The 27,923-nt window shown below is 37.0% G+C and overlaps 1 protein-coding gene across 5 annotated transcripts in view; it reads left to right on the top strand.

Annotated features, from left to right (window-relative positions):
- Positions 1-27,923, top strand: part of ULK4 (unc-51 like kinase 4) — a 254,149-nt gene that overhangs the window by 134,189 nt on the left and 92,037 nt on the right. The gene's annotated exons all lie outside the window — the stretch shown is intronic.

Genomic DNA, 27,923 nt, shown 5'->3' with positions numbered 1-27,923 from the left:
TTTTTTTTTTTGGCTTCCACAGGATGGGCATTAGTTATAGTTAGGAATGTTAGATTTACCTATAATGAATATCTCTATTTTTTTCTATTTGTGAAGTATGCGTATTTCCTAAAATCTACTAGATTTAATAGTCACATTGTATGCTGTGGCAGTGTACGTAAAACTGCTGTGACAGATTAGGAATGTAATCTATGAGGATTTCTGAAAGTGAAAATGCCAAAATCCTATTTTAATGGGTGGTTTATAAAGCCAAATAATTGCTTGTTTTGAAAGAGATTTAATATCCAAAGATGAGTTAAGGAGAAACTAGTGAAAAATTGTTAGACTATCTTAGAATTTATATGTTTGGAATGATAAAAAAATTATGAGATACCATTTAGAGAAATGTAATGCAAATGTAAAAATTACTATGAGTAGAGGAACACTTTAACAATGAATATGGTCTAAACGTTTTTCAAACTGACAGAGTTTTTACCAATGCATTGAAGTCCTGTGTCAACATTCAGTAAGGTATTATATTTATTTTCTTTTTAATGCTAAATCATTCGAATAGGAGTGTTTCTAAAGACTGAAGAAGATATTGTAAAAGGCAATAGGGTACAGCATGTTAATTTCCATTTTCAAGGAATAAAATATGGCTCCTCTGGTAGAAATGTGGTTTTTTTCATTACTCTGTTAACTTGCTTAAACACTTTAGTTTAAGGATGAGATGCCTGAGACTACTTATCTCTTTTAGATTGCTGACTTGAAAACAGTGTATACTTAAAAGGGATAAGCCTGCATATCAGAATGTGTAGTCTTGGAAATAAACATGTGAAAGTGTAACTCTTGAGAATTTTTTAGCAAGAAGCAGAATCTGACTAAAAGAAAGTTTTGTTTTGTTTTCAGAAACAGTTTTGTGTTTGGTTTTTTTTTTTTGTCAGTAATCTTTCAGTCAGGAGTTTCTGGGGAAGTGTTTATATATCTATACATCTGTAAATGTTTGATTAGTGTTGAATCAGGTTAATCTGTTATAGTCAGTTGTTCTCTGTAAGTATTAACACTGTGTACAGAATGAACTCTTAACAGTTTTGTTTTATTGATGTGTAACTATCATCTTCTTAACTGATGACAAGGAAACTATTAGAAGCTAAAATGCATGGTATAAAAGCCGCTTCTGATTGTGGTTAATAACGAGAACCCATGGTATATGATTTGTTTCCCCAGATATTGTTAGATGCTGTGCAGTGGTTTTGCATATGGATAAAGCAATCACAGAATCATAGAATATCTCAAGTTGGAAGGGACCCATAAGGATCACCGAGTCCAACTCCCTGCTCCTTGCAGGACTACCTAAAACTAAATCGTATGACGAAGAGCGTCGTCCAGACGCTCCTTGAACTCTGACAGGCTTGGTGCCGTGACCTGGGGAGCCTGTTCCAGTGACTGACCACCCTCCCAGTGAAGAACATTTTCCTAATGTCCGATCTGAACTTCCTCTGACGCAGCTTCATTCCATTTCCTGTGTCCTGTCACTGGTCACCAGAGGGAGGAGATCAGCACCTCCCCCTCCACTGCCCCCCTTCAGGAAGCTGTAGACTGGGATGGGGTCACCCCTCAGCCTTCTATTCTCCAAGCTGAACAAACCAAGTAATATCAGCTGCTCCTCGTAAGTCTTGCCCTTGAGACCTTTCACCATCTTGGTCGCCCTCCTCTGGACTCACTCTAATAGTCTGATGTCCTTATATTGAGGCACCCAAAACTGCACACAGTACTCGAGGTGGGGCCACACCAGTGCAGTGTAGAGTGGGACAATCACCTCCCTTGACGGGCTAGCTGTGCTGTTCTTGATGTACCCCAGGACAAGGTTGACCCTTTTGGCTGCCAGGGCACACTGTTGACTCATATTCAGCTTGCCATCAACCCAAACCCCCAGATCTCTTTCCGCAGGGCGGCTCTCCAGCCTCTTGGGCCCCAGTGAAAAGGTCAATAAAAGTTTCCTTTGCGGAGGCATTGTGCTACAAACATTAATAGGAGAAAGATTTTACTTTTTCAATATCGTTGTAACTTATGCTAGACTTTCAACATGTTTGCTGTAACCACAAAGCTTAAGGCTTGTCTGTGCTGCAGTCAGTGTGTGGCAGCGATTCACGAAGATGTCTCCACCTAACTTTGAGCTAGTAGCTTAGCTAACATTAGTAATGTGGATGCTGCAACAGAGGGCTTAGAAAGTGGAAAGCCTTCTATGAAGCTTAATAAATACTTGGGCAATTAGCTGCTGCAGCCATCCTGCCTTGGGTCCCCTAGCAAGTTCAAAGCGGAGGATGTCTTCACAATTAAGGTATGGATGTCCTCCCATACTTGCAAAAGACCAATGTAGTTTGAAGAAATCTCATGGAAAGGACTGGAATTAGAGTGTCGCAAGTGATTGGAACATATTCTGGGGACTTAGGGACCATGTGGCAACCACATGCTGCTCATTTGGAGGGGTGCCATATACCTCCGAGGTGAAGTGTGCCACTTCTTCTTTTGTGTTCTTTTTATGAATATCATGAGCTTGTGATAATGAAGGAGATACTGTATAGTTAAAACTTTTGCATGTACAAATTTGAAAACTTTCTAAAGTTCCTCTTAACAGCTGCTAGCTTTAAACAGAGCTGGAATGATTTACTTTCCCTCCATAACCTTGAGAAAATTATTGTTGGGGGTTTAATGTTTTTCCGAGTGGTATTAGTAGCTGATTTTCAGCTGTTCTTGTAGGTCTGCTTGAGTTAAAGAGTTTTGACTGGTTTTAATTCAACTTTCTAATATCGAGAGATCATAATGGTAGTAGTTAAATGTGTATTTGTTACAAATGACAGAATTTGAGAAGAACAGGTTTTCAGTTTTTTTCATTTTCCTGAAGTACGTGATTCGTGGGATGAAGAATGGGCTTGTTGGCAGACTACTGAGAGAATTGAGGGAGCTGCTTCCTATTCCTGTCGATGATCCATATTTCGTCTTGACCCTGGGCAAATTGTATAAGACTTCTTTTTCAGATGTGCTTAGTGTGCTTCTATCGTTCATGTGTCCGATGAACACGTTTACTCTTACAAAACTATCAGAAATTGTTGCTCATCGTTCTGAAACTAGGCCTGTTTAAGGTCCCAGATGGACCTTATTCAAACATAATTCTTTAATGAATTTTCCTTATGGCAAGGTAATGTCTAAACTATAAATGTACATCACAGGAATGTAGGGATGATAAATTCATTAGGATTTAGAAGGTATTCAGATTTTGTTATGAGAAGCACTGTACAAATTCTAAATAAATGTGAACAGCCTATTTTATGACTGTATGTCTGTGTAGATCTATCACCAGTAGAACTACTGGTAGAAAAATAAAAATATATGAGGGGCCATCCTTTAAATAATTTTAATATTATAAATTGATATTGTGCCTAATAAAATGGCTTTTAAAGAGGAAAAATATTACTAAAGCATATCCTTCTATCATTCTTATTCTTATCTGGAAAATTATTTTAAGCCAGTGCTTCTGTTAGGGGAGGGAATAAAATTATTTACAAAATCACCTGAAGCTCCATTTCTGAGAGAAAAATTGAGTCCACAGCATTTGTGACAGGATTATGTTCTTTTATAGGAAGGAAATTCAGCTATTTGCATCTTAAAGGAATTGCTTTCTATTGCTAGACACTAATATTTTAGTGTGTATGCTACATTACTATTATTTTATATTCAGTGCTAAGGGACATAAGAAAACTCATGTATAAACAATATTCTTAGGTATTTCTTGGTAGTTTTATTTATCCTGTCCCAGAAGTCAAAAATCTTCCAGTTAATAAACATGAGTCTAAAAGACTTTAGTAAGGTTTTAAAGCTAGCTATAACATACTGGAAAGGAAAATCACAAACAAGTAGTGAAGTGTGTAGGTCTGTGCTTTGCAGAAATGGTGACCATGATTACTTCTGATACAAGAACACATTTCTAAGTTTTATGATGTTGTGACTGTTTTCCATCTCTTTGATCTCACTGTTCATATTTTATTTTACTGGTCTTCAATAAGCAGGCAAGCATACTGTTTTTGTGGAGGGTTGGGGTTTTTTATGCAATGTTTTTAAACTAGTCAAAAGTGGATGGTTGTTTTGTGTATTATGGTATAATGTCTTACAAGTTGTCTTTTGAATGCATTTACAATGCATTTCAAAGAAAAAGTTGTTGCAGGGTAACAATCACTGTTGTGCCTTGCGTGGGCAGATCTCTGTCTTTATCACTTCATTGCTTTGCCTGTCCCAAGAACATTTCACAGTGTTGCTTCAATGGGACTTACAGCCCAGCTGAGGCCTCTGGTCTTTTTGCTTCTTCTGTTGGTTGGGACAAACAGCCCAATGTTACAGGGATGCATGGTGATGACACAGTTTAAACTCTCTTCAAAGCAATTAACAAATAACTGTAACCCTAATATTTGTCCAGTGTTATGGTACGGAATACAGAACTCCCATGATCCCTTCAGGGATTGCCTTCGGATCCAACAACAACAGTTGTCCAAAAGTCTGCACCCCTGCAAAGGGTGGAGCATCTGCTTATCACTTGGTGCTGGCCTGTGGCTGTTGCTCAAAATCCACTAGGTTCTTACTATATCTAGAGGATTCCCTGTTGTCCTTTGGACCTTGCTGGACCCTGGTAGTAGGCGCTTCCCTTAATTCCCTACAAAGGCTGTAATAGTGGTTATTCTGAACAACTTTTATAAGTTCGTTTTTCTTGGAAGGCTAAACTGGTTAGGAATACATAGTTTGTTCAAATACTGTGTTCAGGGAAGAATTTTAAATATATTGTAAAAGACTGTAATAGTGCTTACTCTGAATCTTTGACATCTTGGAGCAAGTTCAGTGAATGTACACCCTGATGATCAGGGGGCCTGGAGCACATGACAGACACAGAAAGGCTGAGAGAACAGGTTTCATACAACCTTTGCAAAGAAGGCTTGGGGGATCTTATTCCTGTCTGTAGCTACCTCATGGGACAGTACAGAGAAGATGAAGCCTGACTTGTCTCAGCAATGCATGATGGAAGGACAAGAGGCTGAATGCAAGTTGGAAGATGGGAAATTCCCTCTTGATACAGGAAGAAACTTTTTGCTGTGGGGAGGGTGGTCAAACACTGGAACAAGGGCCTAGAGAGGGTGTAGTATCTCCATCCTTGGAGACTCTTAAAACTCAGTTGGATGCAGCCCTGAGTCAGCCTGCTTTGAGCAGGGGGTTAGACTAGAGAGCTCCAAAGGTGCCTTCAACCATATGTCATTCTGTGATTAGCCGGGTCCAGTCTGTCTTCCTAAAAACCAACCAACCAAACAAAAACTATGCCACAGGTTCTCTCCTAGCATGGTAGCCACCATTCACTGTGTCCTACTTGTAGTTAGATATGTTAACTCCTCTAGATTAGGATCCAAGTCAGTAATCTCCCAGGTGAGTTTGGGTTTCCAAGCTCTTTATCTATTTCCTGCTTCCTAATTCCTTCTATGCTTTGATCTTTAAGTAAGCAAGGTGGATGGACTGAAGTGGCAGTGCTTTTTCAGCTGGCTTGGCTCTGCTCCCATTTCTCCCTTATCTGAGCCAGCTACATTTTATACTGCATGAGGGTGTTCTTCTGTGAATTAAATCCAAGATAGACTGTAGGTCAGGGTTGGGTGGATGAATGTATAAAGTCAATGAGTGTTTCTGCCAGCTTGTTTTGTCTGGCAATACTCTTGGACATTATGCAAGGTACCTTAAATATAAGTCTTGCTTTTGTGGTTTTTGAACACTGTTCTGAACAAATTTTTTAATTAAGTGATATATATGAGACTTTTGTGATTGGGTAACTTGAATATCGCTGTGGAGAATTTAGGGCAAAAGAGGTAATATTTTCCTAATGATTATATTTTTACTTGAAAACAGTGCAGCTCTGACCTTTAAGGGAACATGCTAACTTCAGCTTTGCACCTGACAGCTAAAGTTGATGCTATTAGATTTTTCTTGGAAAACTGGAAGAGTTTCCTCTAAAATTAAATGGAAAACAAGTGTACTTAGATGTTAACTAACACCTTTCTTTTTAACTGTGTCACCTTTGGAACAGTTAAGATTTGTAGAATATTTGAAATATGTACTGAGAAAGAAGATTTTTTTTTTTTTTTTAATAGTGTTTAGGAGAAGAATTATATGTAAAAAACAAAATTAAGGACTGATTAATGAGTACTCTAGTTTAAACTGTGGTGTTAAATATTTTTCATTGTTTTTTTTTCTGCAATTCAGACATCCTATAAAAACCTGTTGTTTTCTCACACTAAGTAAGGATGGCTTGAATCCATGCATAGTTCAAAAGACTTTAAAAAAATATGGAAAAAGCATGAATTTTTTGCCATGAAAGGGAAATTTTATATTGATACATAGCTTTAAATAATAGTCTTCAGTATTTAATTTCATAGTGCATTCTTCTGTCTAGCCCATTCCGTCAGGAATAATTCTGTTAGTGTTCCCCCAGTTTAGTCTGAATGAGAGGAGTTTATGACCTTTTTCTGTGGTCACTGAACATTGTACCAGGAATTTCATTTCAGTCATCAGATCAGTCTGTCAGTCTTGGGAACTTAAGGCAGGAGGGTATTGAGCTTATATTCCTTAATGATGGATGTCACCAGCAGCAGGAGTGAGAGAGCAGGACTGGCCATCACCATGGACCGCCCTAAGACTCGGATAGGCACACAATTGGTGCTCATGTTCTCTCCCCTCTCAGTTTTTCTGCAAACACGAAGTGGTTTAAGATCTTACAAAGTTCACAGTGCAGAGTTTCTGGATCAAGGTTTTTCCCCCCCTCTTCAACAATTTTGGCTTGGGTAGGTTTTTTTGGTAGTTATAAAGCTGTTTAGTGTTCACATATTCTTTCATCATGCTTGGTTTGAGCCTTTTTTGATAGAAGTTTTGTACCTAACCTTCAGGATCTTGTTGAGTATTCGTGTAATTAAAATCTTCTCAAGTTTTTTTGACACCTAATACTACTCACTTTGAGTTTAATTTGCACTCCTTTTCAAAGCAACCCTGAAACCTGTATATGTTCTGAAGTATTGCACAAGGTGTCTACTGTCAACAGTCCCAACTCTACATATGCAGTGATGCAAGATGTGTTGCCATTATCACTCAGGAATGAGATATCGTGGTTAGATAAAAACACAGTCTAATAAAAACATCTGCTTAATCTTTAGTCCTGGTCAGAAAAACAAACTGAATGTTATAGAGTGTAAGATGAAGTATTACAATGGTAAGCAGAAAAACATTGTGCTATGTTAATCCATGTGTGGATTTTGGGTTTCCCATCTCAAAAAGGTTATAGTAGAACCGCAAGAAGTACAAAGAAAAGAGACACAGATGATCAAAGGTCTGGAATGGCCGCTGTGGAAGAGATTACTCTTCCGTATGCTTTAATCTGGAAGGTGATGACTGAGGGGGAAGTATGACATATACATAGCATACAGTCATGAATGGCTCATACAAGGTGAACAGGGAACAATATTGCTGTTCACTGTGTCTTCTAATATAAGAACTGTATTATAAGAACTAAAGAGAGCTTGCTGTTGGGATCTGAAAAACTGACCAAAGGTGATACTGCTTCATGTACGGTTAAGTTCAGCTGTGACCTCTGTGCCATAGGGTCCTCAGTTTACCTGAATTAAAAAAGAGACTGGACAAATTAATGGAAGAAAAATTATGTTCAAAAGATCTGATTCTGGCTCAGAGTCCTTGGGCTGTGAATTCCTAGAGGCTGGGGAAAGTGTTCTGTATACCTGGCTTGTACTTGTAGGGCTGCTTCTGTTGCCAAGTGTTTTAGATAGGTTGTTGGGGTAGGCAGACTTTTAGTTTGAACTGAGTCAGGTTCTGCTTTACCTACTGAAAATGCATGCATGGGAACCTTTCTGTATTGTAAGTTTTTAGTTATTAGCTGTAGCAGTTTGTATTACCACTCCTACTTTTGTATGAGAAACCAGATTATTTTTTATGATTTAAACAGATTAACTTGTTTTCTGAAGCAACAGTTATTTCTTTGAGAAATTAGCAAGTTAAAAGTACACAATATTAACTTTGAGTTATGAGGTTAATTTTCAGTCTGTGCTGTTTATTTGGTTGGATCCAAATATGTTGGTATCAATGAGTACATGAGTTAAAAATAAACAGTAATTTTGAGAATTCAGAAACAAATCTGGGCATCAAGTTCTTATTTAAGCTCTTATTTTTAGTTGTATTAGTTACAAAATATATAGTATTTAATATCAAGCTCTGTTTCAGTCCTTTAACTCCAGCAGGGTTTACTTGTGTGAGTATAGGTGTCTGTATCTCTAATTGTACCTGACTTAAGAAATGTTTTGGAAATTTATTCTTGATTAAGGAAGGTAATATAATAATAACGAAAATCCATTCCTGTTTTTTAAGTTGCATCCTGTTCCATGTCAATGTGAGTTATTCAGTAGGCATATCCTGAATTTTTATCATAATTTCCTAACATAAGTTTTATCCTAAGTATTTCTAATTAGGATTTACATTGTCTTGTTCATATGTTGTGAAGTATGTATCGCTCAAACAGATAACATATGCAAAAAGGTATTTTTCACTTACTCAAAAATACATTTTTTAGAATACCAAAAGTAATTAGGTTCTGTAATTTGGTGTAGTGTTGGGGTTTTTTTTCAGAGGGGGTGTATGTATGTGTTTTTCACTCTAGAGAAACTTACTGGAAACTGTGGCCACAAGATGGAATATGTACTCTTAGGAGTTTTCATGCTAAAAATTATGTATGATTTTTTTCTTCCTCATTTTCAGTTCAAGGAGAATTATTGACAGGTTATAAGACTTACAAGTCCTTTTACATTTTTAACTGAATATTTAATGTGTATGATAAAACTATGGGGTTAATGGTGCTGGTATAATATTAATTTATTATGCTAAGATGATTCTGAAGGCTGATATGTTTCAAATAGTATGTCATTCACAAGTAAGTAAAATAATCTTTTCTGCTTAGAAATGTCATTTATAAAAAGTCAAATATTTATCTAAATTACAACTGGAGATTGAGTATTTGTGTGTGTAAATATGTAACTATCTTGCCATGTACTTAAGTCATTGCAGTTATGTCTAAAAATCAGGTGGTACCTAATCTACTTTCCACATTAATTCATATTTGTTTATTTTAATGGGAGTTTGATTCATCTAAGGGCTCTTTTTTGCATGAAAAACATTGGAAACTATTCTGTTTGAACAGACTTCTGTGAGGCTTTTTCATGCTTTCTTTGGTTATTGTGGGTTACTTAGACGCCATATGAAATCTGATTTTTGTCATACCTTATTTCCTTTAGGTCTTTTTTTGAAGTATGGTGGTGATCATGTTACTTTTTGTACAGGCAACTAGACGGAACATAAAAAAGGCTGGACCAGGTCAGATCAAGGGTCTTGGCTAGCCTGCTGGTTTTGTATCTGACAGTGGCCACAAGTGGATGTCTAGAAGAAAGTTATCAGAAAGAGTAATCCTATCTGACATGTCCACCAAGTACTTTCTCTATATCCAACCCCTTTCAACTCAAGACCTTTCTGAGCTGGCTGTAGTTACTACGTGTTTAGTATTCGCAATGGACATCTTTTCCATGGCCTTACCCAACCGCCCTTGTATGCCCATATAAACTGCTTGAGTTCCCAACGCCGTGGCAAGGCGCTGCACAGCCTGGCTTTGCATAGTGTGAAGAAACAGCTCCTTTTGTCTGTGTTGAACATGGCTCCTATCAGATTAATTGATTATTTCTTGTTTCTGTATTCAAGAAATCAGCAAACAATGGATCTTCATCCACTTATGACACTCTTGATTTTATAAATCTCAATATTCCCCCTCAGTTTGCTAAAACAGTTTTCTGGACTACAAAGCCATCATTACTTAGATGTTTTTAAATGGAAGCTGTTCCACACTTTTGATCATTCTTGCTGCTTTCTCAGAATATTTTCCCTTTTCATATATAGTTTTTGAGATGTAGGACCAGAACGGAGTGTTCAAAGGGTGGATGAGCTGTGGGATGAGCTCTTTTTTTATTTTTCCTTCTTTTCTTTACATTTCACTTTGGTTTTTTGACTGCTGTCATTGAGCTGTCATTTTTGTGAAACTGTCTTTCCTAATCTGCATTATTAGTTCATATATGAAGTTAGTACTTTTTCCCCACCGTGTGCATTGCTTTTCGTACATTAAATTTCAGATGCAACATCAGATACAATGTTTCTCCCTCCATTTACAGATTCCCTATCTATGAACAAGTTTCAGAGCTCTCCGTGTTTAACATAGCACATTTCCGCAGGATTTGTGTTACATTAAAGCTCTTTTCACTCAGTCATTATAATTGGACAATTTTCACCCTTATTAGAGAAAAAATATTTGGGAGGTGGTTGGGGATGAGTAAAGGGATATAATTGCACTCCTTTTTAATTGGAGATTTAACTGGTATCATCATCTTCAGAAACCACATTACTTCTGTCACACCCCTTTCCTCCAAATGTTCCTTGGCAGTTGCTGCCTTTCTCCTACATTTTAATTTAAATAATGCAGCAAAAGTAGTTAATGTTCTGGATTGGTAGCTGGTTCTGCTGTGAATAAAATTAAACAAATTAAATTCTTTATCTTTCATCGTCCATCCTCCCTCACTTTTATCAGTAACTGGTAAATCTCACCTCCCATTCTTTAGGCTTTTTTCCTCATTCTCAGTCTTGCAGTGCCCACACCTTGGACACATTTCATTTTATTTAGTTCTTCTCCTATAATCAGATTGTATATATGAATACTACAAAATTATATATGTGCGTATCTATAAAAAATAAACGTACATACATATATATGTGACATTATTTATGTTAGAAATCTCGACGTCTTTGTGACCTCATAAGTGTTCTTCATGCTAGATCATGTGACATAAAAAAGAAGAAATGTGCCTGGTGCCAGGAGTTACATGTCAGTTGATTGTGAGCGGGGGAAGAGGGAGGTGGGAGAACAACAGCTTTGGGAAGCTGACAGGGCTGCTCTTGTTTGTGACTGCTGCATGCCCCAGGGCTGGCTGGAGTGCAACCCTGCAGCCTTCCCTTGCTCCCCCCCCCAACTTGGCCGGTCACTGAATCACAGATTGAGCCAAGGGGCATGTGGAGACCTCATGAAGAGGAGGGGCTGTAGCACCATGCTGCAAATGTGTGAAACAGGTGCTGCAGAAAGACTAGGGGTGATGAGTCTTCCTAATGTGAAACTTCACAAGTCTAGTCCCAAATTATGTCCTCTATCAATTAGAAGTTACAGGGAGAAATCCTGACCTTAACATAGTTCGTGTCAATTTTATGAGAAGTTTTAAATGGGTCATATAGAAACGAATCACCGTTAATGAAAATGTTCACCCAAGGTGATTAATTTCTACATTTAAATATTTATTTATTTTTGCTGTAGAAGCAATATTAAAGAAAAATCTCATTCCTTCCAAACTTTGTGTTTATCAGGCTGATTAAGACCAAGCTGCCAATTTATTGTTCCTGCTAATGCAAATATTAAGGCAAAGATTTAAAAATGCATTTAAGGAAAAATGCATACTGAAGTAAAGCTGAGATGCATGCTTTTCAGAACAAGAGTTACTGATCTTGTGACCAGAATTTTACTGTGACTTTATCAGTGTTCTGTCAAACAACTGAGGTATATCTCCTGATCTCATCTAAATAAATATTGGTGTAGGAATGTGGCAGTTGCTGACTGTACATTTATTGACCAGCTGCATTCTGATGACTAAGGTAATAACTATTGTGTGTTTCACAATAGAGCTTGTAAAAGGATATTGAACGTCCGTGAGTGGTTTCTGGCTGGCAGAGGGTTCCACATTATGCTTCTGAACTCTGATCATTTATCTAGAAATTTGTCTGGTTTGGCTTCAGTCATGTATAATGGATTCCTTATGTTAATGTCTTCCTGAAGAGTTCATATTGCGGGATGATAATTAGATTTTAGAATGTCAGTCTTCCACAAAGCAAAACAATTTAAATCTTAATATTCTGCTTTCAACTTTCTGTTTTTAACTGTAGTAATTTCCTCATTTTTTTATATGCTTAGTTTCTAAATATATTTTGTTTTATAAAATGTTTTTATAGGCAAACTTAAAAATCATTGCTTTGCTAAAGTAGATTTATAGTCAAATATATGCAAAAAGATTAAGCCTACCATGATCCAATCTTAGTTTACCCACTCTAACTTTCTAATTACAATTATAACAGTAGCATCATCTCACAGACTCAGCTGAAATTTTGGTGGTCTTCCCCCCCCCCCCCCCCCCCCCCCCCTTAGGTTTGTTTTTCAAGTCCCCTGTTTGTATTACAAGGTTCAGTTTCTGCCCCTTGCTTGCTTTAAGCAAGTATTTCTTTACTGCTCATATGGGTACAGGAAGCAAAATTGTGCCCTAGAACTGTTTTCTTTTTCATATACTTGGTTCCTTTCAAACTCCTGCCTACCAAATAAAATAATAACCTGTTCAAACATCATGATACTAAATACGGTGGCTGACAGTTTTCACTCTGCAGTTTAAGTGATGGCCATAAATTGATCCCTGTGGCAGATACTTAAGCACTGTTTGGTGGGTGACATAGCTTTTAATTTTCCGTTGCTATGTCATGTGATTTGGTATGGACTTTGGCAATAAATTAGATTGTGTACAAGAACAAAACAGATTTCTTTCAGTTACTTATTTGAGTAAAGTATCCTTTCTTCTTGGTGCATCCTTTCTACTTGCTGCATACTTTATTCATTTGACTGAAGCAGAAGGGACACATACGAGGGTTGATAGCTCCTTTCACTACTGCAGAGAGCCAAGGATTACTCTGTAAACAGTCCAATTGATTTGTTACTGTATATTGTGAAGTTCCACATTTGCTTGCCCTGTAACAAGTTCTGGAGCAGGATTTAAATTCACTGCACGTAGCTATCTTTAGGGCTTACATCTGGATGGCACTGCAGGAGCATATTGCTGAAAACAAACAGGCTAGCAGTTTTGATGGTAACAATGGAGTCTGAGAAAACACTGGATGCCTGAATAAGATTCCATTAAAAAGGGGGGAGTGAGAGGGATGTCTAATGCAGTCCATTTAATGCAGAACTCTCCAGAGAGTGAAGTGGGGATTATGCCTGCTGCCCTTCTTATTAAAGACTGGTATAGAAGATGCTTGTTGGGCGAATGGTATCTCCATAACAGACGCTCTATTACTCATGAATATGTTTCTAATTATATCTTAATGATCTCAGCCACAAATAGGAAAACAAAAATCTTTGTCTCCCTGAGTGGTTACCTTAGTGGCTGCAGGATTGGCAAGGTTTAGATTATCCATCTCCTCTCACTAATCCCAAGGGACTTCATTGTGAGAAATGAGACTTGTTTATGATGGTGAATTAAATTGCTGTAAAAGGTTATTTCAACAGACAGTTGGGAAATCATAATAAAATAATTTAGTAAAAATGGGAGCTAGAGTATGCTTAATGAAACATGATTAGATTTAATTTTCTTGCTATTTCAATCATTAAAGGTACATTATCCTTTCTCAGACCTCATTTGGGCTCTTTGCCACGGACCCGCTCTTAGTAACAGACTGAAACTTGTATGTTCCATTAGGATATGAAAATGGCTAATGATACCCTACTGTCCTCTCCCTGGCTTTTGGAAAATTTGCTACCAGCTTTTCAGATATATTTTAGCTGTTTTCCTCTTTCATGCTTTTATTCCCTCTCACATCTATTGTACACATTTTTCAGTGTGAATAACTATTCAGGGAGGATAAGTTGAATGAAATGAAGTAAAATACTAATATCGTTACCTTAATAACTGTAAAATGGCTTATTATGAGTAATTAAAAAATTAACTCCTTTAGTTATGTGCTGGTTTTGGCTGGGATAGAGTTAATTTTCTTCACAGTAGCTGCTATGGAGCTATGTTTTGGATTTGGGCTGGCAAGAGCGTTGATAACCCAGGGATGTTTTCGTTATCGCTGAGCAGTGCTTACACAGAGTCAAGGCCTTTTCTGCTTCTCCCACCACCCCACCAGCGAGGAGGCTGGGGGTGCACAAGAATCTGGGAGGGGACACAGCTGGGACAGCTGACCCCAACTGACCAAAGGGATATTCCATACCATATGACATCATGCTCAGCATATAAAGCTGGGGGAAGAAGAAGAAAGGGAGGGACATTTGGAGTGACGGCGTTTGTCTTCCCAAGTAACCGTTACACGTGAGCGAGCCCCGCTTCCCTGGAGAAGGCTGAACACCTGCCTGCCCATGGGAAGTCGGGAAGGAATTCCTTGCTTTGCTTTGCTTGCGTGCACGGCTTTTGCTTTACCTCCTAAACTGTCTTTCTCTCACCCCACGGGTTTTCTCACTTTTACTCTTCCGATTCTCTCCCCCATCACACTGGGGGAGAGTGAGCAAGCAGCTGTGTGGTGCTTAGTTGCTGGCTGGGATTAAACCATGGCAAGTTATTACTAGAAGTCTGTCTTCTAACAAAGTTAGTATTTTTATCAATTCGTATAAAACATGTTTCTATGCTATCTTAATCCAGTGGTCCTATTATTTGGGGTTTTTTGTTTTGGTGGTGGTTCTATTTTTATTTATTCTTTCCTTACAGTGCAGTGACACATTGTGTGACATCGTATATGGGCTAAAATTTCCGTCTGGCCTCTAGTGATAATAAATGTAGTTCTCGATGATATTTTACGTCTCTCCCTTAGCATCAAAATGCTACTTTGATCTAAAAGTATCCAGCTCCTTTTCAGGCTATGAGTTCATATGAAAATAAAACTACTCTTTGTGGGTAGACAACTTGGGCAGAGCAGCAGAACATTGCTGATAGGAACTGGTCATGGCTCCATCGTTTTCAGGACTCGAGTGTGTTGTTTGAGGGAGGAGATATTTGGGTTATTTCAGTGTTTCATGATGTTATTCCAGTTTGGATGTAGGTTTCACTGAGAGAGGCTTCTTGTGTTCAGGGTCAAGTTTCTGCACAAAGTGGCACGGGAGGCAGAGGAGAAAGGCAGACCTCAGGGTAGCCAGTGGCCTGTTAATCAAGAATGCCTTAGGGGAAGGGGCCAAATGCAGATCCCAAGTTCGGAATCACCCAGAGGGAATGGCTGATGCTGGGTTTCTGAAGCTCAATATAAGTATTTTGAGTACTAGGCAAGATGTTTCACTAGCATTTCTCACCATCTCCTGCTGAAGTTGCTTCAGTTGGTATATATTAAATTTTCCTCATAGCAGAGGCTTCTGATGATCTGGGCTTTCACTTAAAATGAGGAGAAATAGAAGAACTTCAGTCCACTACACTTCATGGGAGGTAGTGAACCACTGTGGGCTACAGGTAGTGTGAGAACCTAGGGAGTGTGTCAGTGCGGACTGGGAATGTTTTTTTGAAGTCTTGAATGTTTGAGGGAATGGAAAATCTTGCTCTGTTTCGAAACAACATAGAGTCTCAAGTCATTAATTTTTCAATGTTGCTAGAATAGTTTCATTTGAATTTTGTATGTCATAGTTAAAAAATTCACAAGGAAATGCGTGTGTGTATATTTATGTGTGTGTATATACATTTAATGTATCCTGTCCTTTTAAACCAATAGACATAAATTCTCATATAATAATTTAGTATCTGTTTACTACTGAAATGAGCTACATGGGAGGGGTGGGGGGGTGGGGGGAAGGTCACTCTTTTGGGGGTTGAAGGCACTATGTTTCTAGTGCCTTCATAGTGTATCTCCTATGTTTCCAGGCGATAACTTCCTTAATAGTCATGAAAAGCAGGAAGGTTTGAATTGAACTTGTGCTCAGAAGAAAACACAAATTGATGACTGGAATATATCTCAGTCATTAACTAGAATTTATTTTTGTAACCTATACCAATTTTCAAACCTGTATTCCTAAAGTTCATTTCTTGAATCAGTATATAGGCACCTAAATAGAAATTACTTGGGGGGAAGAGGTGGGGCGACACTATGAAGAAAGCAATAATAAATCATTTGGAGATTACCCTGGAAAGATGTGCAAATTAAAAAATGATGTTCAACTTCTTGTTAATAATAATAATATGCAGAATAACTTCCTCTGTCTTTGAGGAAGAAGTAGGACTTGTTTAGAAGACCTTTCTTTTTTGCTGATGTTAGTCATTCTTGATTCTGTCTTTGACCCATCTGTTAATCTTCTATAAAAATGGAATAAATTATGAGTTAGATCATATGTAGCAGCAAGAGGTATACTTTCTTTTAAGTCATGGCTTCTGATACTGCTTTGCAAATGCTTATGAGGAGCAGAATTGGTGTCTTTTCCTTGTATTCTTGTAGATCTGAGTTAAGACCAGCTTTTAAATCCAAAGTTGTGCCCTTGTTCCTCTTCGAAATGTAGGAGTTGACTTCAGAAGAACTGAGAGTGAGAGTTTTCAGAAGTGGTGCTTGGCTTGGGCCAGGCAAGTGCACGAAGAGCGCCTCAGGGAGTACCAGTGACGTACCAGCTGACGCTGTAGTGCCAAGTATATCTGTACCACGAATTTTTCAAACTGTCTACTGCCTGGCACTGTTGAGATTGCCACCATGGGAGCAAGACTCAGGCCATTCCAAAATTCATTGTGCTATACTTTTTTTATATACTCAGTGAAGTAGTTTCTGTTTTCTGTCTCTTCTTCCTAGTTTAATATTCTGGGTGATGAGAACTGTTAGTGTTTTATGTCTGTGTCTCTTATTTAATAGCAGCTGCTATGTGAAAACATGGATGTTGTCACTCATGTGACTAAATCATAGAATGCTTTGGGTTGGAAGGGACCTTTAAAAATCACCTAGTTCCAAGCCCCCTACCTTGGGCAGGGACATCTTTCACTAGATCAGGTTGCTCAAAGCCCTGTCCAGCCTGACCTGGGACACTTCCAGGGATGGGGCATGCGCAACTTCTCTGGGCAACCTGTTCCAGTGTCTCATCACCCTCATAGTAAATAATTTCTTCCTTGTATGTAATCTAAATCTACCCTCTTTTAGTTAGGTACCATCTTAAATTCACAGGAATATTAATCTGTTAGCACATACAAATTTATATTATTATAAACGTCATATTTCCAATATGTTTTGAATAATAATAATTATTATTATTATTGCCATTCTTGTTAGCTGTCATTTCGTTCTCCATTTTACTTCCTTCTCATCAGTTCTGGTTCAGATGCTGCTTCGTAGTCTAGCATCACTGGCAGACCGCTGCCAGCTAAGGAAACGGTTGTCTTCCAATATCAGTGAATTCCAGTGGATGAAGGATATAATTCCTGTGACTGATGTTGCATTCATGCTGTCAGTATTTTATAGAGCTAAAATGGGGCTGTCACTTCGTAAGTATTTTGCTGAAATACATACATGAAATATGACCTACTAAAGTGAACTTCATTATGTTCACTTTTTCTAGGGTCACAGGTAGAGACAGAGTAAGTATTAAATGCAAAACAGGAAGAAAACAAATAATAAATAAAGATAATGATGAAAGGAAAAAATGTTATTTCTGTCTCAGACCAACATAACCAAGATATGTATGCTGTCTTTGGTTCTGCTGCCACAGGCAGAACTAATTTAAAAGCAAACTCTGTGGAGTCTGGAAACTGCAGCAACTTCCTAGAACAATTTAAGCAAGGAGAAGGTACTGTCATTTAACCTTGCAGTTCTGTCTTTTTAGTCTCTAGATTTATTTATTCTTTTTAATTCTTCATCCTAACTACATGCCGTTCCTTCTGGTAAACAGTAATAAAGGAAAATCATGTTAACCTCGCACAGAATTTGATTAAAGAATGGAGTTGGTGGCTTGTTTGTTAGACATAGGCTGATGAGTGGTTTGTATCTTTGTGAGAGATTTTTGGATAACGGTAAGCTTCCTTCCTGTTGTGTCTACAAGAGAAAGCGTGATTCTAGTATTTACATAGAATAAGAAACTGCACTTCCTTTTTTTTTTTTCCCCTTTTTTTTAATTTGTTCCAGTTCAGCAGTCATCTGGCTATGAATCCAAACTGCTCCTTCCAAATGTTGCTCTTAGTACCAGACTTGTTTCTCTGAGAGCAGTGAGATTTTTGGTGGCAATGAACACTACATTTTTTAGGCCTGGATTTCACGAATACTTATTTTTGTAGACTGACATTAAGAGAAGTAGCAAATACACATATTTAAGCTAAATAAGACTTGAAGTATCTGTCGTGGTTTAACCCCAGCCAGCAACTAAGCACTATGCAGCCACTTCCCCCTCCCCCCTCCCAGTGGGGTGGGGAGGAGGAAAGGAAAAAAAAGTAAAACTCGTGGGTTGAGATAAGAACAGTTTAATAACTAAAGTAAAATCTAATACTAACAATAGTAATAATGAAATATAATAATAGTAATGAAAAGGAATATAACAAAAATGCACAATGCAATTGTTCACCACCCGCTGACCGATGCCAGAGCCATGATCCTCGCCTCCCGGCCAACTGCCCCCTGTTTATATACTGGGCATGACGTTCCATGGTATGGAATAGCCCTTTGGCTAGTTGGGGTCAGCTGCCCTGCTGATGCTCCCTCCCAGCTTCTTGTACAGCTGCTTGCTAGCAGAGCATGGGAAAGTGAAAAATCCTTGACTTAAGAGAAGTGCTACTTAGCAACAACTAAAACATCAGTGTGTTCTCAACAGTCTTCTCACCCTAAATCCAAAACACAGCACTGTACCAGCTACTAGGAAGAGAGTTAACTCTGTCCCAGCCGAAACCAGGACAGTATCAAATCCACTTATACTCGGGAGAGTTTTAATCGCTGTGGCACACGCACAGTTAGGACTACCATGAATTCTAATCTTGCCTTCAAATTCTGAATCTTTGCCCTAGTATCATAGTTCAATTCTGTTCAGACCATTGATTTTCACTTTCACCCCAGCTCCTTTTATTCTTGGACTTCATATACACAGCTTGGCATAAGAAGAAAATGCATTAATCCTTGAGTTCTTGAATAAGTGCCAAGATAACACTGATACATGGGGTATGAAAGTGTGTTTATGTAATATACATACTGTTTATCAGGGAACATTAACTTGAGATAGAGTTGAGAGTAGAGATTATATTCCACTAATTTATAGAAGAAGAAACTTTACAGAGATAGTTTACCCATAAACCGTATTCCTATATTTCACAGAGATATTGTAGTATACCTAAAATATTTTTTGTTTCCTGGATTTGTATTTAATAATGTGGTTATGGTAAAGGTTTACTAATGTTCATGGTCCTTAATTAGCTGACTGGGGAAAAAAAAAAAACAACAAACCCAACACATATGTGAGTCTACCATCCATTATACTTTTTTTCAATGTTCAGTCATCTGGAAACAATAGTGCTAAAATGGAGGAGATACCCAATTCTGTAACCTTCTGCAATGTTAGAAGGAAGGGAGAAGGCTGGTGATTTGAAAGGGAGTTGTTATGATTTAAGTGTTGGGCAAATCATGGATTGTCGTGTCTTGACCATGATTATTAAGCAAAGAAAAATCATGCCAAATAAAATATCCCTATAATATTTCTTTAGAGTATAAATGAATTTCACTCTGAGGCAAACAACTTTAGTGTTGAGAGTTAATGTTTATTGAGTATAGCACCACAAAAAAGCACTGTGATGATGAGTAGAGTTATTTAACAATTTTTTATTTACATTTAATAAACAGTGTTTTGCTAGATAGAGTTTTCACTTATAGCAATCAGTTCATAATTTCTCTTGCCTTGTCTGCCTAGTGTCATAGTAGGAGTATAGTTTGCTTAGAGCATAATTGCTTGTCTGTCTAAGCCCAGGACAAGAACATGAAAGAAATGCACTCTCTCTCATGGGATAATAATGCTGGCTGTATTACTCTTCAGCACTTCTGCCAGTCTGTTCATTGAGGAATACTGTTACCGCTCCCTTGTTTCCTGCCTTGTGGCTTGGTGCCTTGGTATCAACTAACAGAAGATGTAGCTTGCTGCTATAGGAATAACTTGAGTGGGGAAGGGCTGGGAGATGAATTTGCTCGGACATCGATACGAGGTAGTATGTGTACTTTGAGCTCAGTGAGGTGTTGATAGCTGATACAGTCTGATTGTTGAGTATGTTTGTTTTCTAAATGCATGTCTCTTTGGGAAAATGCAAAATCTCTATGAACAGGTGTCCAAGATTGAGATTAATAGGCTGCACTAAAAAAAAAAAAAAATTAAAAAAGTGAGAATTTCCTAATGTCTTTCAGACTAGTAATTAACTACTTAAATAATCCCTAAAAAACCCAATAATAGAAATTGAGAGAGAATACAATTATTTTGAAGGTGCAGAATGTAATGAGACTGTACCATGAATCCAGTAACAGAAGATTCAGCAGATGCTTCCTTTTGATTTAATAGCCCTTCATTGTTTTCAAATTTAATGTAATTTGAATAAACTAATTATCAACGTTCTCTGTTGCATTTACAAATTGAGTAAAGGTGAATGTATGAAAAAACAATGTACTTCAAACTAAGTAGTATTTTGAGGGTAGAAGGCATAAAGCAAAGGGTAAACCAAAAAAATTTCAATATGTAAATGTGTTTTTCCTGCCACTTTTGGCAGCTTGACTATATCTCTCCTCAACCCAACTAAATTATGGTAGGGAAGAGCATCCTTTCCTCATTCAGACAGGTTCCATTTCCCTGTGCTGCCCATGTCAGCCCATGGCTTCTCATTCAACACCTTTTTGGCCAGCACCACTGAGTTTTAAGATAGTCTGTGAGTATGAAGAATAAAACATTCAATTTGAGATTAAGAGGGACAATGGATATTTTTCCTATCCCTTTTACTTCCTCAGAAAAGTCTAGTTTTTCCTCAGTTGGTTTTTTTCAGTTGTTAGGGAAAATGTCAGGAAAGGTATTTCCATCTCAATCTCGCGCACCTCAGTCGGCAGTGTAAACTGAGTCAGTATCAGTTTTTGCTTTTAACTACTGATTTAGCAACTAGTTAGCTATAGAGAAGGGAGCAGGTTCTGGGTGAGAAGAGACAGACCCATTCCTTAATAGCTGATGATGGATTAAGGAACACAGAGTATAGGAGACCAATGTTCAAATCTCTTCACAGCCCAATTCCAGCAGAGACTTGAAACTAAATTTTCAGTATCCTAGGTGAATGCCCTAACTTAGTACCCTATTCAGCATATGTCTCTCTTTATGATTTTAAGCAGAAATTCCATTCTGAACCCTTCAAACCTTTTCCAGTCAAAAATGTTAATATGATCTTTTGGATAAGCCTAATGAATCTATGTTCTGTAAATTAAAAATGTCACCAGCAAATTCCCCAAACTCATCTAAACTTCTTTCCTTGTGGTGGCAAAGTGTCTTTTACATCAAAGCAAAATCTATGTGGGGAAAAAAAAAGATGTCAGTTGATAGGTATCTGTCATTCTGAAGTTGTTTAAGAACTAGCTTTTAATTAATGCTGAAACACAAGTCTGAGAAGGGAATATTTTGGTAAGGAAATTTCTTGCTGTAATGGTTGATTGCAGCTCCCAAGTGACTTTGCAGTTCAAATGCTTCACTGGTACTTGAGACTCTCCAAAGCATTTACAGATTTATGATACTAAATATGAAGTTACTGCTGTGGTGGTATCAATTACTTCTAGAGCTTCATTGCTTCAGAACATACCAGCATGCATGCTTCCAGGGTGCCGGGATCTTCCTTGATATGAGGAATTTTAATTCTCCAGAGTAAGATATCTATATAGCTTCTTTTCCATACTGTCTCTTTAGTCGTGAGCAAATTTTTCTTTTAAGGGTATTTCTGAGTGTTATTCACAATGAATAGTTTTAATACTCAGGAAGATAATTGCTTGGGTACTTCTTTCTTAGGTAATGGGGAAAATTATGTTTTTATAGGAAATTGCTTCAGAGTGTCCTTCCTGTGAAGGAGTCTGACTCTACTTGAGAGAGCAGTCTTCTCAGGCTCCCTCTGTTGACAGTAAAGAAAATGTCCCCTGAGAATGAGTTCTTTCCCTAAGGTTTTCAGGAGCAAAAGGAGAAGCTTTGAGGTTTTACTGGTGCCAGAAATTTAGGTGCAATTCTGTAAGAAGAATTTAATGTGCATTTAGAGATTTGCTGCTGAGTTGCTTTGCACTTCATCTGTAACAGTGAATGTAAGATTGCATGGCTGGTTATTGTTTACTGTGTTGTGCTGCAACAGAATTTATCCTGTCTATGTCCAAAAATTAGACAAAAAATGGTACATGAATTTCACTGAATTGGACCATTAGTTTCCTGTTGTTGGTTTGTTTTTTTTTTTTTCCCCCAAGATGACTGTTTGATTCACTGAAAATTGACTAACAGAAATTTTCATGCCAATAGCTGGGGTTTTTTTGTCAGATAAATACAAAGCAAAAGCAAGGACAAAAAGGAATTCTGACTCAAGATTTAGGACTTTGGTAGTTTACACTATAAAAATCATGTTAATTTTAAAAGTGTATCAATATCCTGGAATCTTTCTCTTTTCATCATGTATAAAGCAGTATTGATGACAAGCCTTCGTATGGTTTCCCTCTTAATAACCTTGAAGATTGTCTACCTCTAATTCTGAACAGATTTAAGTATTCTTCTCTTCATATAGTTTATAATTATCATGCTTGCTGACATAGGACAGTTTTGTAATCCTTAACTCGCTACTTAAATTTTCCTGCTTGGATTAGCATGGTTTATTCAACTTCCACAAGTTTGAAACACGAAGTGGTCCTCTTAAAGGAGGAAAAGTATTTACCCTATTAATAGGTGCTGTTAAAAATACTGTTCTTGTTCACATGTTCATTCTTTGAAGTTGTATTCTCACAGGATTTGGAAATAAAATGAGAAGAGAAAGGACACTGGCCTTATTTATATTTTCAGTTCTTAACATTTGTTGTGCAAAAGAAGTACTTGTATGATCTGAACAGAAGCTGATTTTCTAAAAGTAAAAAATCTCATCTTTTAATTCTAGAGAGGCAACGTTCTTTAGAGATCTGTTTGTTGTAAATGTCACCTTCCCTCCTTATGCCTCGTGAGATTCTGACCATTAACACAGATAAAATTGCATGCTTGTCTCCAGGATAACAAGGAATTTGGGGAAATGAAAATTATGTAACAAATGAGTTCCAGAATAAAAAGACAGATTATTAGATCTCTGAAAATGTGAACTTAGGTATGGCAAGAGAACACACTTGTAAATTGATATACTTCTCAAAAATGGATGTATTTCTCAAAGTATCTTGTGAAATTTTGCATCTCCTGCTGCAGTGGGTAGGAGAACAAAATCTAAGACTAACACTACTGCTTTCTGTTGGTTGGTACTTGGTATCCTAGGTTTTTATTAATGGTATCCTTTCTCCTTCATCAGTCCTTCAAAATTACGACTGTTTCCTGTCCTCAGTTGACTTTGCCTAAGCACTTGGTGACTAAGAATACAGATTCTCTTTTTTTTTTTTCAGTATTCCAACAGGAATTTCTGTGAAAGTTGCAAGACTTCCGATCTTCATGTGTGGACTGAATATATCACTGTTGTGATACATCTGAGAAGCATAATTATTCCAGAAATTGGTTGCCAGATTAGTAGTTACTCCTTATTGTATGACCATACCCAGAGGAAAATATTTGGAAATATTAGCTCTGTTAGAACTGTGTTTTTGAAAAAGGCTGATTTTTGAAAAGCAGAGTAGCAAGCGACATGACTGTGCTTACTTCTGACTTAGATCATCAATAAGGAAAATAGTATTACCTTAGTGTTAGAGCTCCGTATTTATATGCTTTCGGTTTACGCATAACTGGTCTTATGCATTAAAAGCCACAAAATGTTAAAGACCAGATTAGCCAGCTACGTGGATAGCTGGATTAAATTTGTTTCTCAGTGGGCTTCCTCTTGCGATTGAAGAACTGTTGTGAATGTCCCTTGCAGGCTGCATGCTAATAATACCATTTCGTACAGAAGGGTTCTACTGTTATGTCCAAAAAGTTTCTGATCCTCTATTTTCTATAGACAATGTAATACAGTATATCAAAATAAGCTAGGTTGAATGCAATATTAAACTGTGCTCTTGTGAGAGGTCCTTGTTAGCCTCAACGCTTTGGTTTAGTTTATCTCAACTATACTGTGCCAAAGAATCATCACATAAAAATGGCATCTTTTAGTAAATATAATTTGGATATGGTTCATTTCTATAATTTTCTTCTTTCAGTGGATTTAGTGTATGAAAAATCAAGCCTCCATCTTGTTACATCCACTTATTTACCTAACTTACATTCATAGGTCATATGTAAGCTTGAGAAGGAGAGCCCCTTTATAGTTAAAGTTTAATCACTCTGATTATATTGAATGAGCAGTAGTGCTGTGGTATATAGTGGTCCTTAGATTTAATTACAGCATATCTGTAAACATAGCATTTAGTGCATTTTATTCTAGATTCTTACATATGTAAGTAGGAGGCATGTATGTGAAGTCTCCCAAATTGGTAGCCTCTTATTACAATTGCTATATCTTTTGTTATCTAAAATGTAATTAAAATACTGTAGTTTGCCTACTGTTCTAAATTCTAATCCACTTAAAGGAAGAGAAATGGCAGCTTTAGCTGTAGTATCTTGCCAAGATTCATACTCCCACTTTGCTGATTCACACCCTCTTACCTAACTGGCTTTAAAAAAAAATACTTCAACTGATTTCTTCCGTTAACATACAACCCTTCAAAATTAGAATGAAAAGTTTAATGGCCTAAATACAGTGCAGTCCTATTTGAAAAGCGTGATTTATCTTCTGTGGTTCCTTTTTTTTATACTAGTATTTCCTTGTTATGCCCTTGGTATTTCATAGCTGTCCTTTTTAAGCACTGAAGCAATTAGTTTTGAGAAGGCTGATTCTTCAGGGTCCAGTGCGTTCCTGCCTTTCATTCGCTGAAGCTGTACATTTTAATGAAGTTGTTTCATCTGTGTTGCCAAACACTAGAATTTTGCTGCTTCAATTCTAATTATCTGTGCTGGCAAATGCTATGTTTTATTAAAGCTGTCAAGTGCACTGTTCATTAAATGTCCACAGTCTGTGGTGCTATGCACACAAATTAGAACAGCTTTGCTCCTTGATAGATTATGAAGAAGTTAAGTATTTTTATATAAACCTCTAAAATCAAGTCTAACAGCGATCAATGATGACTTAGATAAGTAAAGCATACCTGTAGCTTCTTGAAACCTAGTATCTTGTCAAAAACCATCTATGATACATACATTAAAACTCTAGTAGTACAGCTGAGTATACCATTTGTAAGATTACTTTATTCATTAAGAGACCATTTTCCTTCCTCAAGATATCTGTGTAGCATCTTGAATTCTAGTTTATATGTGTTTAGGGTAAGATAAGTTTTGTTACATATGCTGTGATATAAGTAAAAGCATCAGTGCTAGTCTTTCAGTAGAGGGTTGTATAGTATCATTGATCTCCATTAAAAGCAAAGATGGCTTCATTTTAATGTTACTAACCTGGTGAATGCAAAAGATTGCTATCGTAAGCAACCACCAGCTTCTCTTGTAATTGCGTATCTCAAAAGGGAATTTTACTAGAAGATGTTTACTTGAAATGTATATGGGGCAGTAATAGAAATATTGTACTTGCAAAGAAAATATTTGAGTCAGCTCTCATTTTGGCACTTGTGGAATTTTTTTGCTTTTATATTCTTAGTGTATGTATCATTATCTTCAATAACACAAATAGTCATTCTTAATGTTTAATGTATTGTTTTCTAAATGTTCTTTAGGAGAATTAATAAGATATTGTGATGATAGACTACCAGATAAACATGTTGTTGATCTTTTGAAAAAATGTTTTTCTTACCCTTCAGCTATCTGTAGGAAATATCTTCAAATTTATTTTTAGTACCATGGCTTTATAGTATCTCTTTTCTGTATTTGTTACCTTATCTTTTGAAGAATGTAGTGTTTATACTTTCCAACATTGCTTTCAAATATTTCAGGCTGTATTTTAAACCTTCAGAGGAACAGATATTTATTGTACTCTTTATAGAAATCATAAGTGACGTCTTAAAGTGCTATGTAAAGTAAATAGAACTTTGGGGCTCTTGGATATATGTTTTTTTAGGGTTCAGTAGGAAACTACAGTCCCTCAAAAGGCTATGAACCTCTCTTCTCCTTATGATCCAGTTTAAAGTACTCTAGTACGAATAGAAAATTCATACAGTCTGAAGATGAATAGAAGGCTGTGTATGTTTATATATTTCTTTATCTGTTAATGTATTATGCCTTATCATGTATATTTCATGGTATTTACAGGAAATAATAGCATTTAATTTTAGTTTTGAGTGCAGAAACAGAAATCAATGCTTTTAAAGCAACCATGTGAGCCTCTGCTTGTCAAAACCTTTCCTTCGGTAGTTAAATGTTTAAAGGAAAACATTTGTTCTTCACATAGCGTGACCCTTTGTACCACTGTAACAGCGGACTTTCCAAAGTGGCATTGAAGCTACATTTCACAGTATCCTGAGTTTTATCAGACTAGTCAAAAAGTAAAAATCAAGAGTGTCTCACTTGAGAATTTCTTGCAAACAGTTATATGATGTTTCCAGGCATGGATTCAAATAGTGTAGCTTATCCTAAATGCAGTGCTACTGACTTAGTCCTGGCCCAACCCAGAAAGCGGCTTATAAACTAGAGATATCACTCTGAATGGCATTCATAGGTTGACTTGAAGTGAATTCTTGGAAGAACAGTAAAATATGTTCTTTGTGATGGCTGCTGGCTAACAGTCAAGCAGCCTAATGCTGCACTAGCTATTGTATTTAGATGGTCAATAAGATTATCCCAAAGAAGGACAGATTGCTGCTGCTGTTTTCAAGCATACATCTGAGACAGGTCATAAACACCTGAGCAAAGAGATGTAGCAAATAAACTGTTATTGGCCACCGGCACTCATCTCCTAAAGGAACTTTCAGGGAGAGTGTTCCTTTGACTATATTCAAGGGCTGAAGTAATTTTTGTCATCTGAAATACTTAACTTCAGACCAATAATGTTTCATCTTGTTCAACTTAAAATTTAACTTTTTTCAAAGGCCTACTGTCAGACAGGAGATGGATCAGAATAGATGGTATATTCTGTGGCAGTGAAGTAGTTGGATGATGTCAGAATGTTGAGAGATTTGATGGGAAAGGGAAGCATGGAAGTCACCTAGGTGCATGTGAAAATTCTACAATATGTGAAATATGACAGTTTTTTCTTAATGTTGTTATTTTCACTTTGGATGTATGTTTCTATTTGGCTTTGAGTCTGAAAAATCGGACCCAATATTTCCTGAACCTTCTAGGGAGATTTGAAATGTGTTCAGGCTTATATTTATATCTAGGCTCAGATATGGAAAAGCTTGTCCTATTTTGGCTTCTTGGAAGTTACCTGAGTTATTACTGTCACTAGTGTGAATAAATAAATGCTTTGATTGCACTGCCTTATCCACCCTTTTCAGGTTGAGTCTGCAAGTGTGTTAACTATAACAGAGGAAAATAAATTTCTTTATAAACCCTGATGCCTTCCTCTTATCAGTATAGTCTCAGAAAATTGTGAAAAATTCACTGAAGCAATCATCAAGCATAAGAAAGACATCATAAGAGTGATGCAATTCAATACAGAAATAGGTCTTTAATGTGCATGTGAAATTGATTTTATACTTATGAAAGTATACAAATAAAAACAACAAATAGATTTTACAACTTACTGTGGGTTATCAAGCTGAAACTGAAAAGAGTAAAATTAATACCATTAATAAAAGAAATACCATACAAAGGGAAATGTTCCTGGTTCTGAATATATAGAGGTCAGATTGATAAAGCTCTATGCCATTTTAAAAAGTCCTAAAATTTTAGGCCT

This window comes from Gymnogyps californianus, chromosome 2 (assembly GCF_018139145.2).
Source record: "Gymnogyps californianus isolate 813 chromosome 2, ASM1813914v2, whole genome shotgun sequence".
In the NCBI taxonomy this organism is placed as follows: domain Eukaryota; kingdom Metazoa; phylum Chordata; class Aves; order Accipitriformes; family Cathartidae; genus Gymnogyps; species Gymnogyps californianus.
Note: the sequence above shows the minus strand (reverse complement) of the source record. Positions and strands in the feature narration are given on the sequence as shown.